Source organism: Canis lupus, chromosome 18, assembly GCF_011100685.1.
Source record: "Canis lupus familiaris isolate Mischka breed German Shepherd chromosome 18, alternate assembly UU_Cfam_GSD_1.0, whole genome shotgun sequence".
Taxonomy (NCBI): Eukaryota; Metazoa; Chordata; class Mammalia; order Carnivora; family Canidae; genus Canis; species Canis lupus.
The window spans coordinates 18031572-18046824 of record NC_049239.1 but is presented as its reverse complement, the minus strand read 5'-3'; the positions used below and the strand labels follow the sequence as shown (position 1 = coordinate 18046824).

Here is a 15253-nt window from a genome sequence, read left to right as displayed (position 1 = left end):
ACCTTTTAAAAAAGATATGACTGATCTGACTAGGTAGTGATAATAGGATATTAAAACAAAAGATATAAGAACTCTAGGAATCATTGATCTGCATTCTAAAGATTCAAATTTGAGTTTAAGATTATTTGATGTCCTATTCTTATTCAATCAAGCTACTATGTACCCAGCAAAACAGACGATGTAGAAAAGAATTTCAAAATAGTAATGTAGTCTTTGCTCTCAAAAAGCTTACTACTGAGGAGCACCTAGGTGGCTCAGTGATTTAACATCTGCCTTCAGCTCAGGTGGTGATCCCAGGGTCCTGAGATCAGGGCCCCTTCTCCCTCTGCCTATGTCTCTGCCTCTCTCTATGTGTCTCTCATGAATGAGTAAATGAAATCTTAAAAAAAAAAAAAAAAAAGAAAAAGTTTATTATTGATTACAAAGTCATGATTGAAGCACTTTAAAACTGTAAAATATCTTGTAATGTAACAGAGATTATACAGTACATGCACATATTGCAGAATTTCTTAAAATCCTTCCTTACTTTCCTTTCTATAAATACTACCCTAATTCAGGTCCTAATCACCTCCTGATTAGGTTACCGTCTAGATTAGTACTGCCCAGTAGAAATATAAAGTTTACCAGATACATAAATTTGAATTTTCTAGTAGTCAACATTAGAAACAAAAACCAACAGATGAAATTAATTTTAATAATGCATTTTATTTAACCAATAGATCTAAAAATTGTCATTTCAAAATGAAACCAACACTAACAAATTATTGAGACATTTTACATTGTTTTTCACTATAAGACTTCAAAATCCAGTATATTTTACACCTAAAGCACAACTCAATTCAAAGTGTTTAACAGCTGCATGAGGCTAGTGGTTACTACACTGAATAACTCAGGTCTAGACTACTTAAACAGATTAACTCTCAAAAACTAAATCCATGTACTTAATAAACATTTTAAAACACTCATTCATATAATAAAAAATACAAATTCGAATAAGAAACTTTACCTATCAAACTGACAAAGTGCTTTGATTAAAAGTGGTAATACTCAAAGCAGAAGAGAAGATAGTTGATGGTAGAACAAACTCACCAAGTTAACAAATATCCACTGCTGAGTATAGGAAAAGGGTTAGGGATACAGAAGTGAGTAAGTAAGGTCTTCATCTGTTCATAGAAAACTTAAATTCTAGAAATAGATTAAGCTGTTCTCCTGCTTCAGACTAGTTTGCTACTCTTCCTGATGTTCAAAGTCTTTGAAATCCTGTCACAGGCTGTCATCCAGCCATAAAATATTACTCCAAATAGATGGAGCTTACACACATATAAAAGTCAGGCTCCCTGTGAGGAGCTTGCTTCTCTCTCTGCCTGTGTCTCTGCCTCTCATGAATAAATAAATAAAATCTTTAAATAAATAAAAATTATAAAATTATAATATTAATTATTAATATATACACACATACAGAAATAATACTAAAAGATAATAGTGCAAATTATTAAAAGCCATTTTAAAAAATATTTTATTTATTTGACAGAGTGCATAAGCAGGGGAAGCAGCAGGGAGAGGGAGAAGAAGAGGGAGAAGCAGGCTCCCCATGGAGCAAGGAGGCCAATGAGGGGCTCAATCCCCAAACCCTGGGATCATGACATGAGCCAAAGGCAGATGCTCAATCAACTGAGCTACCGAGGCACCCCCAAAACCATTATTTTGTTTAAATTCTACACTTAATGTGGGACTCAAACTCATGACCCCAAAATCAAGAATCACATGCTCTACCAACCGAGTCAGTCAGGCACCTCTAAAAGCCATTATTTTTAGATAGCAAGAAGTTTCAAAGTCTCTACGACAGGACCATATTAGTTTCATAAAGTAGGAAAAAGGGTCCTAGAATATGCCTTCAGGTATAATATTAAGTAAAGATAAACTGAAGATATAAAGTCATTATATGAAAAATATCTAGAAACAGAAACAATAGCATAGCCAAAACAAGAAGAGTGACTGACAACATAATTATAGTTACCTCCCACCCCAAACCCAAAACCTTCTAAGGAAAGCAAACACAAACCATCCTATATATTCATAGCAGAAAAGCATTTTTGTGGGACAACAAAATCTGTTTGCTGTCCCAACCTACACACATCTCAATCTTTCAACCTTTTGCCCTTCCTAGAATTTTTTGCTTATCAGGGCATATCCTTTTTCAAAATCTAACTTTAAATGTCTCCATTAAATGTTTCATAATTGGGATCCCTGTGGTTCAGCGGTTTAGCGCCTGCCTTTGGCCCAGGGCATGATCCTGGGGACCTGGGATCGAGTCCCACATTGGGCTCTCTGCATGGGAGCCTGCTTCTCCCTCTGCCTGGGTCTCTGCCTCACTCTCTCTCTCTCTCTGTCTCTCATGAGTAAACAAATAAAATATTTTTAAAAATAAATAAATGTTTCATAATCAGATTACAGATAATATAAAGATGTTGTAACACATGTTTACACGTTATAGGTAAACATTAAAGTGGAAAGCCTAAAAGTTGAGAAGACCTAGGTGCAAGTTCTGCAACTTTGATAACAAACTCTCAGATCTCCCATTTCAGCTATAAATGGAGTTTACATAAAGATTAAATAGGAAATAGACAAACGCATACTGTAAAGATATAAGCCTATGAATGCAGATTATCTATGTCTATCCATTATATTGAGCCATAATAAGCATTTTTTGGCTATAACAATATAGAATACCACTGTCTATAGAATCTCAAGTCTGCTGTTATATTATAGTGTATTCACACTCATAAAAGCCACTTCTGTATCTTTTCAGAAGGAAAACGGCTCCCTGGCATCATGTTTCCTATAATATATACTGTTCTTTAAAAAACTGTCATTCTAAAAAAAAAATTGTCCTTTTTAATTTTTATTCATTTCTCTTCATGACCAAGAATTTGTACAGTTTTATCTTTCATGGTCTCATCTGAGACTCCCGTCTGCTCCTCCCTCAGCCCCTCTCTCTGCTTGTGTGTGCTCTCTAATAAATAAAATCTTAAAAAAAAAAAAAAAAAGAATGAAGGAAAGGAGAAGGAATAAATGACTAAGTCATTATAAAACCAAAATAAACTATAAATTACACATATGGAAAAATACACATGTGCTAAAGACAATTACTGTATGTAAAAGATTAAAAAAATTGATTAAAGTAATTTAAAATAAAATAGAAATGGGATTTTCAAACATATACTCAATTTACTAACTTAGCAGTACCTTTCAGATTTCATACACCCAATATATTTCTATTAAGTATTTATGCGCAAGAGCAAAAAATGACTAATAGTGCTGTACACTAAGAGTCTTAAAATCAACAATATCATTTGATTCTTACTGTGGGTCCACTATGGAAAATCAGTTCTTAAATAACAAAATCATTGTTTTTATTTTGTTGTAATAAAATTTACTAGTCTCTACCTGTATCAGTCATTATAATAATACAGAGAAGAAAACACACACACACAAATATTAGATGAGTCACTTCAGTAAGGAGAAAGTCATAAAAAGCATTCTTAGAGAATCCTTTCAAGAAATTTTTTTAATTTTTAATTTTTTTAGAGAAAGAGAGAGAGAGAGAGAGAGAGAGACCCAGAGTGGAGGGTAAGCAGAGAGAGAGGAGAGGGAAAATCTCAAGCAGGCTCCACATCCAGTGCGGAGCCTGACACGGGGCTAGATCTCATGACCTGAACAGAAATCAAGAGACAGACACTTAATGGATTAGGCCACCCAGGCACCCCTTTAAGAGATTTATAATACAATAACAATCCATTTATCTGGAATCTTAAGAATTAATTCGTAGTTTTAAGTAACAGAAAATTGCCACTATTTTTTAATCATTCTAAAAATTTTCAAAAGTATATTATATATTTCCTTGCTTGCAAAAATCTAAGAAATAGGATTGTCTTTTCATGACAAAAATTTAAACTCATTATTATACTCATATTGATGAACTCAAAAGCAAAAAAAAATGTACCTGTTCAAAACTAAAAAACAGTATTTCAGTATCATTTAATTTTTATTGTCTCAACTATCATTTATCATTCCAAGTATGAGAGGTGACAACTCTAACTTCTGGTGGTCACCAACAGGCTCATTCTCATCTGTTCTGTACTAAGAAATCAGACCAGGTCCATTAATACCCTACTGTATAATATAATAAGCAGGTTCTCTAGCTTTGTTAGAGCAAATTTCACACTGTATTTTTTCTGTTATAAACTTATCTTTCTTCTTATAATGATCCCTGCTCCCACCAGTGTATAGCTTATGTTCCTTAAGGGTAGAGAAGGCTCTACTTCTTCAATAAATGTCTGATTCATGAAACAGGTCCTATGACACAGTAAGAAATTATTGTGTTATTTTTTACAGTACATTGTGACTTTCTTTTTAGGTGCTCTATGTTAGTCTGTATTCATTCTTCCTTCTTTTCCTAGTCATACCACAGCAAGGAAGGAAATTCTTAGTTCCTACAGCCTTCCAAGAGTAGTTCCTCAAATTTATTTCCCTTTTCTAACCGGCCTGGTTGTTTTTGACAAAAAATCCTAAGATTTAATGAAGCTACTCCTTCAAAAATATTAGGCATCCACAATTTTTCTGTGTAAGTCTCAATAAAAACAATTTTCCTTAAAAAGCCATGGAGGGATCCCTGGGTGGCGCAGCGGTTTGGCGCCTGCCTTTGGCTCAGGGCGTGATCCTGGAGACCCGGGATCGAATCCCACATCGGGCTCCTGGTGCATGGAGCCTGCTTCTCCCTCTGCCTGTGTCTCTGCCTCTCTTTCTCTCTCTGTGACTATCATAAATAAATAAAAATTAAAAAAAAAAAAAAAAAAAGCCATGGAGTAATTTCTTTTTTATGTAGGTCTCTTTTAATAGGAAGAATTCTTACAACATAATATCTAAAAAAAAAAAAAAAAAAAAGGAAAGGAAAGAAAAGAAAAGAAAAGAAAAGAAAAGAAAAGAAGAAAAGAAGAAAAGAAAAAAAAAGAAAAGGAAAACAAGAAGAAAATAATAGTTCAGGGGTGGCTGGGTGGCTCAAATGGATGAGCATCAGACTCTTGGTTTCGGCTCAGGTCATGGTCTCAGGGTCTTGAGATCAAGCCCTGCCTCAGGCTCCATGTTCAGCAATGAGATTCCTTCTCTCCTTTTCTCTCTGTCCTTGCCCCCCTTTAAAAAAAAACCTGATCGTTCCTTTGATCTCACAATCCCACTGCTAGGATTTAATAAAAAGGAAAGAACAAGCCAGCACAAATATACATATACAGGAGTCCTCATATTATTTAGAATTATGAAAAACTGTAAATAACTTAAATGTTTAATAATTGGGAACTGATTAAATTTGGGTATATTCATTAATGGGAAAATATGAAGACATTAAAAATCATGTTTGAATAACAGTTAATATCATGAGGCAGGGATAATTATCATGAAATGTTAGAGGAAAATGGCAACTTACCATATATAAATGTAAATTTATAAAATGTTACCACATCTGTCATATACATATGTACACCTGTAAATATATGCTAAACACATACATACATATTTAGGTATATACATCTGCATATACACCCACACAGGAATCTTAAAGGAAATCATTTAAAAAAATAGTTGGACTTTATATAAAAACTAATAGACATAAATATATTTAAAAATTACATAAAATGAACATGACACAATAAAAATAAATATAATATAAAAAATAACTGGACTTCCCAGTCTTCCCACCCTTGTCCCAGTCAAGTAATCATTCAATCTCAGTCCTTTAGGCAAACATCCAGTTTTTGTTGTTAGGAGAAAATGAACAGGCTTGAAACTCAGGTACTCCAGGCAAGGCAAAGAGTGGAGCTAAAAACAAGCTAACTGTCCTTCCCTAAAATGCTTAAAATAAATTGAATCAGGAAAAAAAAAAACAAAAAAAAAAAACCTTTCAGAATTTAAAAATACAATAGCAATACTGAAAAGCTCAAAAAGTTGGAAGATAAAGTTGAGATAATCTTCCAAAAAAGAGAGTAACAAGACAAAGAAGTGGAAAATAGCAGAAAATATAATGACCTAAAGGATCATTCCTAAGGGATTCAGAGATTCAATATCAAATTAATTAAACTTCAGAAAAAGAAAACAGAATTTTATAGGACAGAAAAATGCCAAAATAAATAAGTGTAAGAATTTTTTTCAGACAAGATAAGTCACCAAAATTAAGATTCCCTCAAGGGATGAGCACAAAGAATGGAATTCACAGTGGTAGCCCCCTCTTACCACACACACACCAGGCACACTATCATGAAATTTCAGTACACTGGAGATGAAGAAAAGATCCTAAAAGCTCGTAAGGAATTAAAACGAAACAAAACAAAATCAGATCACATATAAAAGATCAGGTCATAACATGGAATTCTTCAACATGACAGCAGATGCTAGAAAACAATATAAATCCCGTCAGAATGCTGAATGAAAATAATTTTTAATTTGGAATTCTTTAATCTGCCAAACTATCAATCAAGTATGAGGGAAGACATGATCAGACAAGCAAAAATTCAAAAATTTTTACTATACACACATCCCCTGTTATGATATGCTCAAGTAAATTAAGGAGTAAACAAACCACTGCAGAAACTACCTCCAGGAATAAAAAGGAATTGTCAGATTATCTCTTATCACACAACACAAAGAACAGGACAGAAAACGAAGACGCAATAGACATAAACAGATCTTTCTTGACTTACAAGGGGATTTTGTCTCAATAAACCCATTCATTGTAAATTGAAAACTATCATTAAGTCAAAAATGCACTTAATACACCTAACTTACAAATGTGCTCAGAACACTTAAATTTGCCTGCAGTTGGACAAAATCATCCAACACAAAGCCTACTTTATAATAAAGAAGTGTTGAGCACCTCAAGTAATTTATCGAATATTGTACTAAAAGCGAAAAACAGAATGGCTGTATGAGGACAGAATGGTTTTTAACTGTATAGGTTGTTGATCCTTGTGATCCCATGATTGACTGGGATTATGGCTCGATGCTCCACACAGCATCACCAGATATGTGATACCAATATGCTACCACATGTTGCTAATTCAAAAAGTACAGTTCAAAATTTAAAAGTACGATTTCTCCTGAATTGCACTGCTTTCACACTATCATCAAGTCAAAAAATTTTAAGTCATTGCAAGGCAGGGACCATCTGTGTGTAGAGAGGCAATTTTTAACTATTATGAAAATCCAGGGCAGCCCCAGTGGCTCAGCGGTTTAGCACCGCCTTTGGCCCAGGGTGTGATCCTGGAGACCCAGGATCTAGTCCCACATTGGGTTCCCTGCGTGGAGCCTGCCTCTCCCTCTGCCTGTGTCTCTGCCTCTATGTCGCTCATAAATAAATAAATTAAAAAGAAAAGAAAATCCAGAATGCTGTACAGAAAAGGATCTCTGACTGTACCGAACAGTATTTGCAAAGTCATAATTAGCACTGATTATCACACTTTAAGTTTTATTATATTACTGGATGGAAAAAAAGCTAGGTTATAAAAAGTGCTAAATCCTATTACTCTCAACAAGAATGCAATATATGTCTACAACTGACCAATCAGAAACTAAAAGGCAGTATGAGCACTTTATTCAGAAATCTGGAATTAAAAGATGAAACTAAAGGAGTTAATAGCTGGGGTCAGGGCAGGAAATGCAGACAGTTAGGGACATAATCTCATTAAAAACCTTTCAGTACTACTTCATTTTTTAAAAAAAGATTTATTTATTTGAGAGAGGGAGAGCACATGCAAACACACACATACACACATACACACACACACACACACATGCACACACACAAGTGGGGGGAAGGGCAGAGGAAGAGAATATTCAAGCACACCCCTTGCAGAGCATGGAGCCCTGGGGGGTCTTGATCCCAGGACCCATGAGATCAATGACCTGAACTGAAACCAAGAGCTGGACATTTAAAACTATCAGAGCCACCCAGGTGCCCCTTGATTTTTTTAAATTAAAAAATTTAAATTAAGTTTTTTAAATTAAATTTTATTTTTAAAATTTACAAAGTCATGGCCTTCCTCTCAAAAACCAATAGCCCCATTCTAATTATGAAAAAAATCAGACAAACCCCAATTGAAGGACATCTTACAAAATGCCTGATCATTACTCCTCAAACCATCAAGGTAATCAAAAGCAAGAAGTCTGTGAAACTGGCATAGCCAAGAAGAGCCTACACAATGACTAAATGTAAAGATACTACAGTATCTTGGGTGGGATCCTTGAACAGAAAAATGACATTGGGTAAAAACTAAGGGAATCTGAATAAAGTATGGACTTCAGTTAATGATAATGTATCAATATTGATTCATTAATTGTGACAAACATACCATACAAATGTAAAATTTCAATAAGAGAAAGTGAGGACAGAATACATGGGCACTCTGTAACTTTTCTTAAATCTAAAACTATTCTAAAATTAAGAGCTTACCAAAATTTATATTTATAAAAATTTATAAAGGTAAAACTGAGTTAATTAAAAGAAAGAAATACAGTGCTTACTTCAGCAGCACAAATACTAAAACTGGAACCACACAGAAAAGATTAGTAGGGCCCCTGAGCAAGGAAGACATGCAAATTCATGAAGCCCTTTCATATTTATGGGACAGATGGTGGCTACACTTGTGGTGAGCATAGCATATGTATAAAGTGTCAAATCACTATTTGGTACACTTGAGGCCAATGTGCCACTGTGTGTCAACCATAGTCAAATAAATAAATAAGAAATACCCAAAGAGTTTGTGTGCATGAGACTAATATGGCATTGTGTCAACTATACATATATACATGACACAGACACACATAGTTTGTGTGCAAGTGTGTATACATTTCACTCAATGTAATGGACAGAGTTCCAAAACACACTCTTAAGTAAAATGAGCAAGTTATAGAAAAACGCATATAGTATATTTAGGTTTTTAAAAATAGGCTATGTATTCTTTTCTGTGTGTACATGTACTTATGTATATAGGTAAATGCATAGGAAAAAGTCTGGAAAGAAGAACACAAAACACCTAACAGGGTTCACTTCTGTAGAAGGAATAAGAGGAACTGTTGGTTTTTATTTCATGTACTTCTAAATTATTTATATTATTAATTATAATTTCTACAACATAAAGGGATTCATATTACTTATGTAATTAAGTTGTTAGACTATATCTCTTTCTTGCAATTAGAACTGATAATTATATTCAGGTTTTTTTTTTTTTTTAAAGATTTAGAGTCACTTAAGATTTATCAGAAGAGATAAGAAAAAAACACTTCAAAATAAAACCGTGAATAAATATATAACCTAATACACACACATAATGAAAATAATACTCCTGGGGATTCCAGGGTGGCTCAGCAGTTTAGCCCCTGCCTTTGAAGTCCTGAGATCGAGTCCTGTGTCCTGTGTCAGGCTCCCTGCATGGAGCCTGCTTCTCCATCTGTCTGTGTCTCTGCCTCTCTCTCTGTGTCTCTCATGAATAAATAATATTTTTTAAAAAGGAGAAAATAATCTTCCTTTTTAAAAAAGTCTTCCCTTCATTACAATTGTTAAGTGCACTTCTACTTCACTTTATATACAGTAGCTCAACGTCATGCTATAGTTAACAAAAAGAACAAAAGGAGAAAATATGATACAATTATATGTGTATTCTGAATAAGTATGAATATACTTATTCAACATAATAGATTTTAAGGAAAAGACAGAAATCCCATACTATATATACCATGACTCATTAAATGAAATATTTTTGTAAAAAGAAGGATCTTCATATAGGTTCATTAGATTTTTGTTGTTGTTGTTAGTGTCACGGGGGGCCTGGCTGCCTCAGTCAGTAGAGCAACTCTAGATCTCAGGGTCATGAGTTCAAGCCTCACGCTGGGCATAGAGTTTACACTAAAAAAATAAAAAAGTAAATAAAAAAATGAAGAAGTGTCATAAAAATCCACACTACCTATTCTTAAGAAGTATCGGTAGAATTTCCTACTAAAGCTTTCAGCCACAATACATTCTTCTCTCTTCTAAAGATCTATTTATTTGAGATATAGATTTATTTATTTGAGATTTATTTATTTGAGATAGAGCAGGAGCAGGGAGAGGGGCAGAGGGAGCAGGGAGCCTGATGTGGGCTTGGTTCTGGGATCAGGACCTGAGCCAAAACCAGACACTTAACCTACTGAGCCACCCAAGCATCTCGCCACAATACATTCTTGTGGCACAATCCTCAAATAGGCTTCCTGCTATCACAGTTTTGCCTGCTGTGGGTATGCAGCAGGATTCACACGTAATAATGCAGTCTATGAAATCAGTCTGAGCAACAACACTGATATTCCTGATCACCCTCTCCAGATAGTAAGTATACCTATAAATAGATCTGAAAACAAGCAGGACCCAGGAGAAAATGAGAAATAATACAGAATTGAAGGGGGAGGTAGAGGGAAAGTAACATTATAAAAATGGAAAGAAAAAAGATATATTAAAAAGAGGAGTGATGCCTTCTCAGCTCAGCCTTTTTTTAATTGGTTCTCATTGCAAAAGATTAACTAGCCTCTTCCTCAAAACTTCTTCCTACATCTCAGTGGAATTGCACATCCTGACTACTCCAGAATTCATGATCCTATCTATCATCAAAACCTGTACAATCTCCTTAGCATCTTATCTTAGGCATACTTCTTTCTTTTTACTCTATACTTGTCTAAGAATGCACTCCTAGGATTTAAACTATAACTGTTAGGCAAATGAATCCCCAAGCTAATATCTCAACCCAACCTTCTAAAAAAGATTTTATTTATTTATTTATTTTTTTTAAAGATTTTATTTATTTATTCATAGGCACAGAGAGAGGGGCAGAGACACAGACAGAGGGAGAAGCAGGCTCTATGCAGGGAGCCCGATGTGGGACTCGATCCTGGGTCTCCAGGATCACACCCCGGGCTGCAGGCGGCGCCAAACCGCTGCGCCACCGGGGCTGCCTTACTTACTTACTTACTTACTTACTTACTTACTTACTTACTTACTTACTTACTTACTTACTTACTTACTTATTTATTTATTTATTTATTTATTTGACAGAGAGCAAGCACAAGTGCGGGGGAGTGGGAGAGGGAGAAGCAGGCTTCTCACCGAGCAGGGAGCCCAACATGGGGCTCGATTCAATGACCCCAGGATCATGACTCCAGCGGAAGGCCAGATGTCTAACTGACTGAGCCACCCAGGTGCCCCTCCACCCAACCCGTTGGCCAAACTTCACCACTTCGTCTCCACAAGAAATATTTAACACCCTGGGGCACCTGGCTGGTGCAGTCAGTCAGCAGAGCCTGCAACTTTTGATCTTGGGGTTGTGAGTTCAAGCTCCACATTGGACATAGAGATTACCTTAAAAATAAAAATTAAAGGGATGCCTGGGTGGCTCAGTCAGTCTTCGGCTCAAGTTGTGATCCCAGTGTCATGGGATCAAGCCCTGCACTGGGCTGCCCACAGGGAGCCTGCTTCTCTCTCTCTGCCTATGTCTCTGCCTCTACGTGTCTCTCATGAATACACAAACAAAATCTTAAAAAATTTAAAAAAAATAAAAATTCAAAAAATCTTAAAAAGAAAAGAAATATTTAACACCAAAATCATCATCTTTCTCATATAAAGGCCCAAGCTTTCCTTTTCATTCCCTGTTTATGTTAAAGGCACATCCCCCAACATCTAAATTCAAAATTCTCAGAAACCTTTATACTTCCCTCTTCAGATTTTTCCTAACATTCAATTACTTGGTCAGTTCAGCCTATTCTTCCATTGAAATATGTCCATCTTCCTTTACCTTTCCACAGCCATCATCATAACTGATTAATTATCTTCTGAAAGAAGTGATCTTCCTACTTAGTTTCTCTCCTCTTCACCAATCCATTCAGCAGAGTGACCAAAAAATACTCCTTGAAAATACATCTCATCATGTCACTCTCTTCTACTTTAAACAAATGAACAAACCCACCCTATGTCAAAAAGGAAAATCCTCGCAGTATGCCATTCAAGAATCTGTAGAGTCAAAACAAACTTTAATAATTTCTTCTACTACTCAACCACATGTATATGTACACAAGATTCTGGATTGTTTGATTCATTACTACTTGTACTCCATTTAGTTAGAATGCCTTTGCCCATCCCAATTCCTGCCAATCAAAATTCTACACATCCTGCAAGATTCAGCTGAAATTCAGCTTCTCATTAAGGACTCCTTGATCCCTACTACTAGAAATCACCACTGCCTCTTCCTCCTTTTTTATGATTTGAATGCTGCTTCTTTGAAACCTCTTCTACCTGCCATGCTGGATTATAAACTTTTCTGCAAGTTTTTATATCTAACACATCTTTGTCTTCTATAGAATCTAGAATAGTGTTTTGCACATTACTGATGCTCAAAACGAATGAAGTTTCCACAGGGCAAAAGAAGAAAAGGGTTATTAATATAAATAAAAGCAAATTACTGAAAATCATCTGAAGGGTCAGCAAAGAAGTTAAGAAAAAAGTAACAAGAAAAAGAAACAAGATGAGTAACAATACAAAGTGTCTGTTATATCCCAGCTAGTAATCTTTCCAATTAAATTATAAATTCTTGAAGTCAAGAAATATAAACAGCTTTCCTCTCTGCATTTCCGTACACAGTGTCAAGCACATAGCAGGCAGTAAGTAAATAAATGTTTGTTGAATCATATGGAAAAAAGTAGAGGACAAACCAGAGAAATGAGGTAATTTAAGAAATTAAACGCTGTTGTAAGTATTCTACAAGCTTCCAGAAATAAACAATAAGAAAATAGTTAAGAGTATGACAAGAATCAGTAAGACAGTGTTGAAGCAGGGTAGTTGCCAGAAAGTTTCCACAAATTTAGTGTTTTCATAGGAACAAATTAAAGATTTCACCTACTCTCATTTTACAGAGAAAAAAGTTGAGGCCCAGAGTTTCAAGATTTTCTCACAGACACTAAGTAGCATAACTAGGAAAACTCCTAACCAGGTCCCCAAATTTCCAGTTAAGAGCTCTTATGCCACACTTTAGGAAAGAAAACCAAAAAAAATAAATAAATAAAATGAGAATTCTTTGGATTGCAAATGTTTCATTGTATTTAGCTAATAATAGATAATTCTTAACTTATAATCTGTACATATAAGCAGCACTATTTCTAGCTCTTCTGCACCAAATATTTCCCAGTAGATAGTTATTTAATAGGAAGGAATGACATAGAAATGGGTTCCAGAAACTTGGAAGGCAAAGCAGAAAACCCTTTCTTTCTAATTAAAAGATGGCTGAGATCTGACAGGCTTGAGGCTGATGGTATTTAAAATATCCGACTCCTCTAGAGTTGTCTGTTCATCCATACTGAGGGAAACTACTGAAAGGGTGAAAGGTCCTTAGGGATTAAACTGTAAAAGCTGCTATGTGTTAAGAACCCTGAAATATGAAAGACCCATGCAGTTCAGGTAACTAAGACCACAAGGACTTAGGAATTGCTGAACTGAAGGAGTGTAAGGGAGCTTCTCCTGGTTGTACTTGCAAAGTCAGGAGCTTATGCTAACTGAACTCTGATGAACCTTTCTCTTTTAGTGTTCTCTGATTCGATGTTTCTGCTTTTTTCAACAAGGGGCAAAATTTAGGATAATGACTCATACAGCAACAACGTCCTATGTTTTGTGCAGTAATGCAAAAAATGTTTCTGTCTGAAGATGTTAGAGGAAGTTCAAATTGTATAATACTTATCTATCGTGCTATTCAGGAATAGGCAGGTTGCTCTAACATATTGAGACCAAAAACAAGGAAGAGAACATTGAAAATGTAGTTTAAGACAGCTGGGTATTACAAAATTCTATATGTACTGTAATACATTGGAAATAACTCAGGCTTTGTAGTTAGACATATTTAATTTCCAGCTCTGCCACCAACCGACACAAATTACTTACTATGTTAGTGTGTCTCTGTATTTTCATCTATCGAAGATAATAGCCCTTATCTTTTAAAATTTTTAAGGACTGAAGGCAACACCGGCATTAGTTCTAACACTACACCCAGTATGTATAACAGGCATTTGACCAAGGTAGCTATCATTATTAGATATAAATAGTAGAATTTTATTAGGAAAGCATCTAGTAACATCCTAGCAACATCTAGTGACAAATAGTAATAGTAGTCACAAAAACAGACTCACTAAAAAGGAAAACAAAAAATTAAATACTAAATAAATAAATAAATAAATAAGGTAAGGTAAGGTAAGATAAGTAAGTACTTAGAGGAAAGCCAAAGCCAGGAATAACATGAAATAGTGGTCTGGGCTCCCTTTTCTATCGTAATTAAAAATTTCAGGTCAGGCTTTCTTCACTGACCAACCATGAAAGATCTGCCTCCAAAACAGCAGCACAATTACTTTTCCTCCTCTCAAAATATTGTAAAAGCAAGATACAAATGTACTAAGGCATTATATTTGGTATCTAGATCACAGACTTAAATCCCCATAGTCACTGAATTTTATACTATAGCTGTCATATAAAATGTGATTCACACACAATCTGGGATATTCTAGACCTCTAAAGTCAACATTATACAATTACATACGTTATTTAATTAAAATTATACTCTATAATGCAAACAGTAAATCATATAATATTTAGTTAATGATAACAGCATATATGGGAACCACTGCTCTTATATACTATTGTTTTCATACAACCAATTAAAGTTCTAAATTTTAAAAAGTTATATATTTTAAAAGTATCATTAAATATTGCTCCTAAAGGTTCTTTATCTATTTTCAATTTAGAATGTACTCTAAGTGAAATTTTACACAACAAACATACCTATTAATGCCCTAATATGTGTACAGGGAGGAAATGATTCAGACTTCCAAAGCTAGGTTATAAGAAGCCTTGCTGTTTCTACTCAGGTCTCTTGGAGTCCTGAGCTTCCATGTAAGAAATCCAACTATCTTGATGAGATCATATGGAAAGACCCCAAGATGACACAGAGAGAGAGATGGACTCAGCTTCGCATTCACTTACCCAAGGGATGAGAAAATACCCAGGTGAGTAAAGCCATCTTGGGATCTAATAAACAAGACCAGCCAACATCCAACCACCACTGAGCAACTCTACTCACCCCTGCATGAAGCAGAATCACCTAGTAAATCCTGCTGGAATTCCTGACCCATTAAATCATCAAATATAATA

General features: G+C 35.0%; 1 protein-coding gene and 1 non-coding gene across 2 annotated transcripts in view; one reads left to right on the top strand and one right to left on the bottom strand.

The window, feature by feature from the left end:
* Positions 1 to 15253, bottom strand: part of RSBN1L (round spermatid basic protein 1 like) — a 64810-nt gene that overhangs the window by 34758 nt on the left and 14799 nt on the right. The gene's annotated exons all lie outside the window — the stretch shown is intronic.
* On the top strand, positions 8561 to 8668 carry LOC119864338. The gene has a single exon (XR_005373723.1). It is a non-coding gene; the product is annotated as a U6 spliceosomal RNA (small nuclear RNA).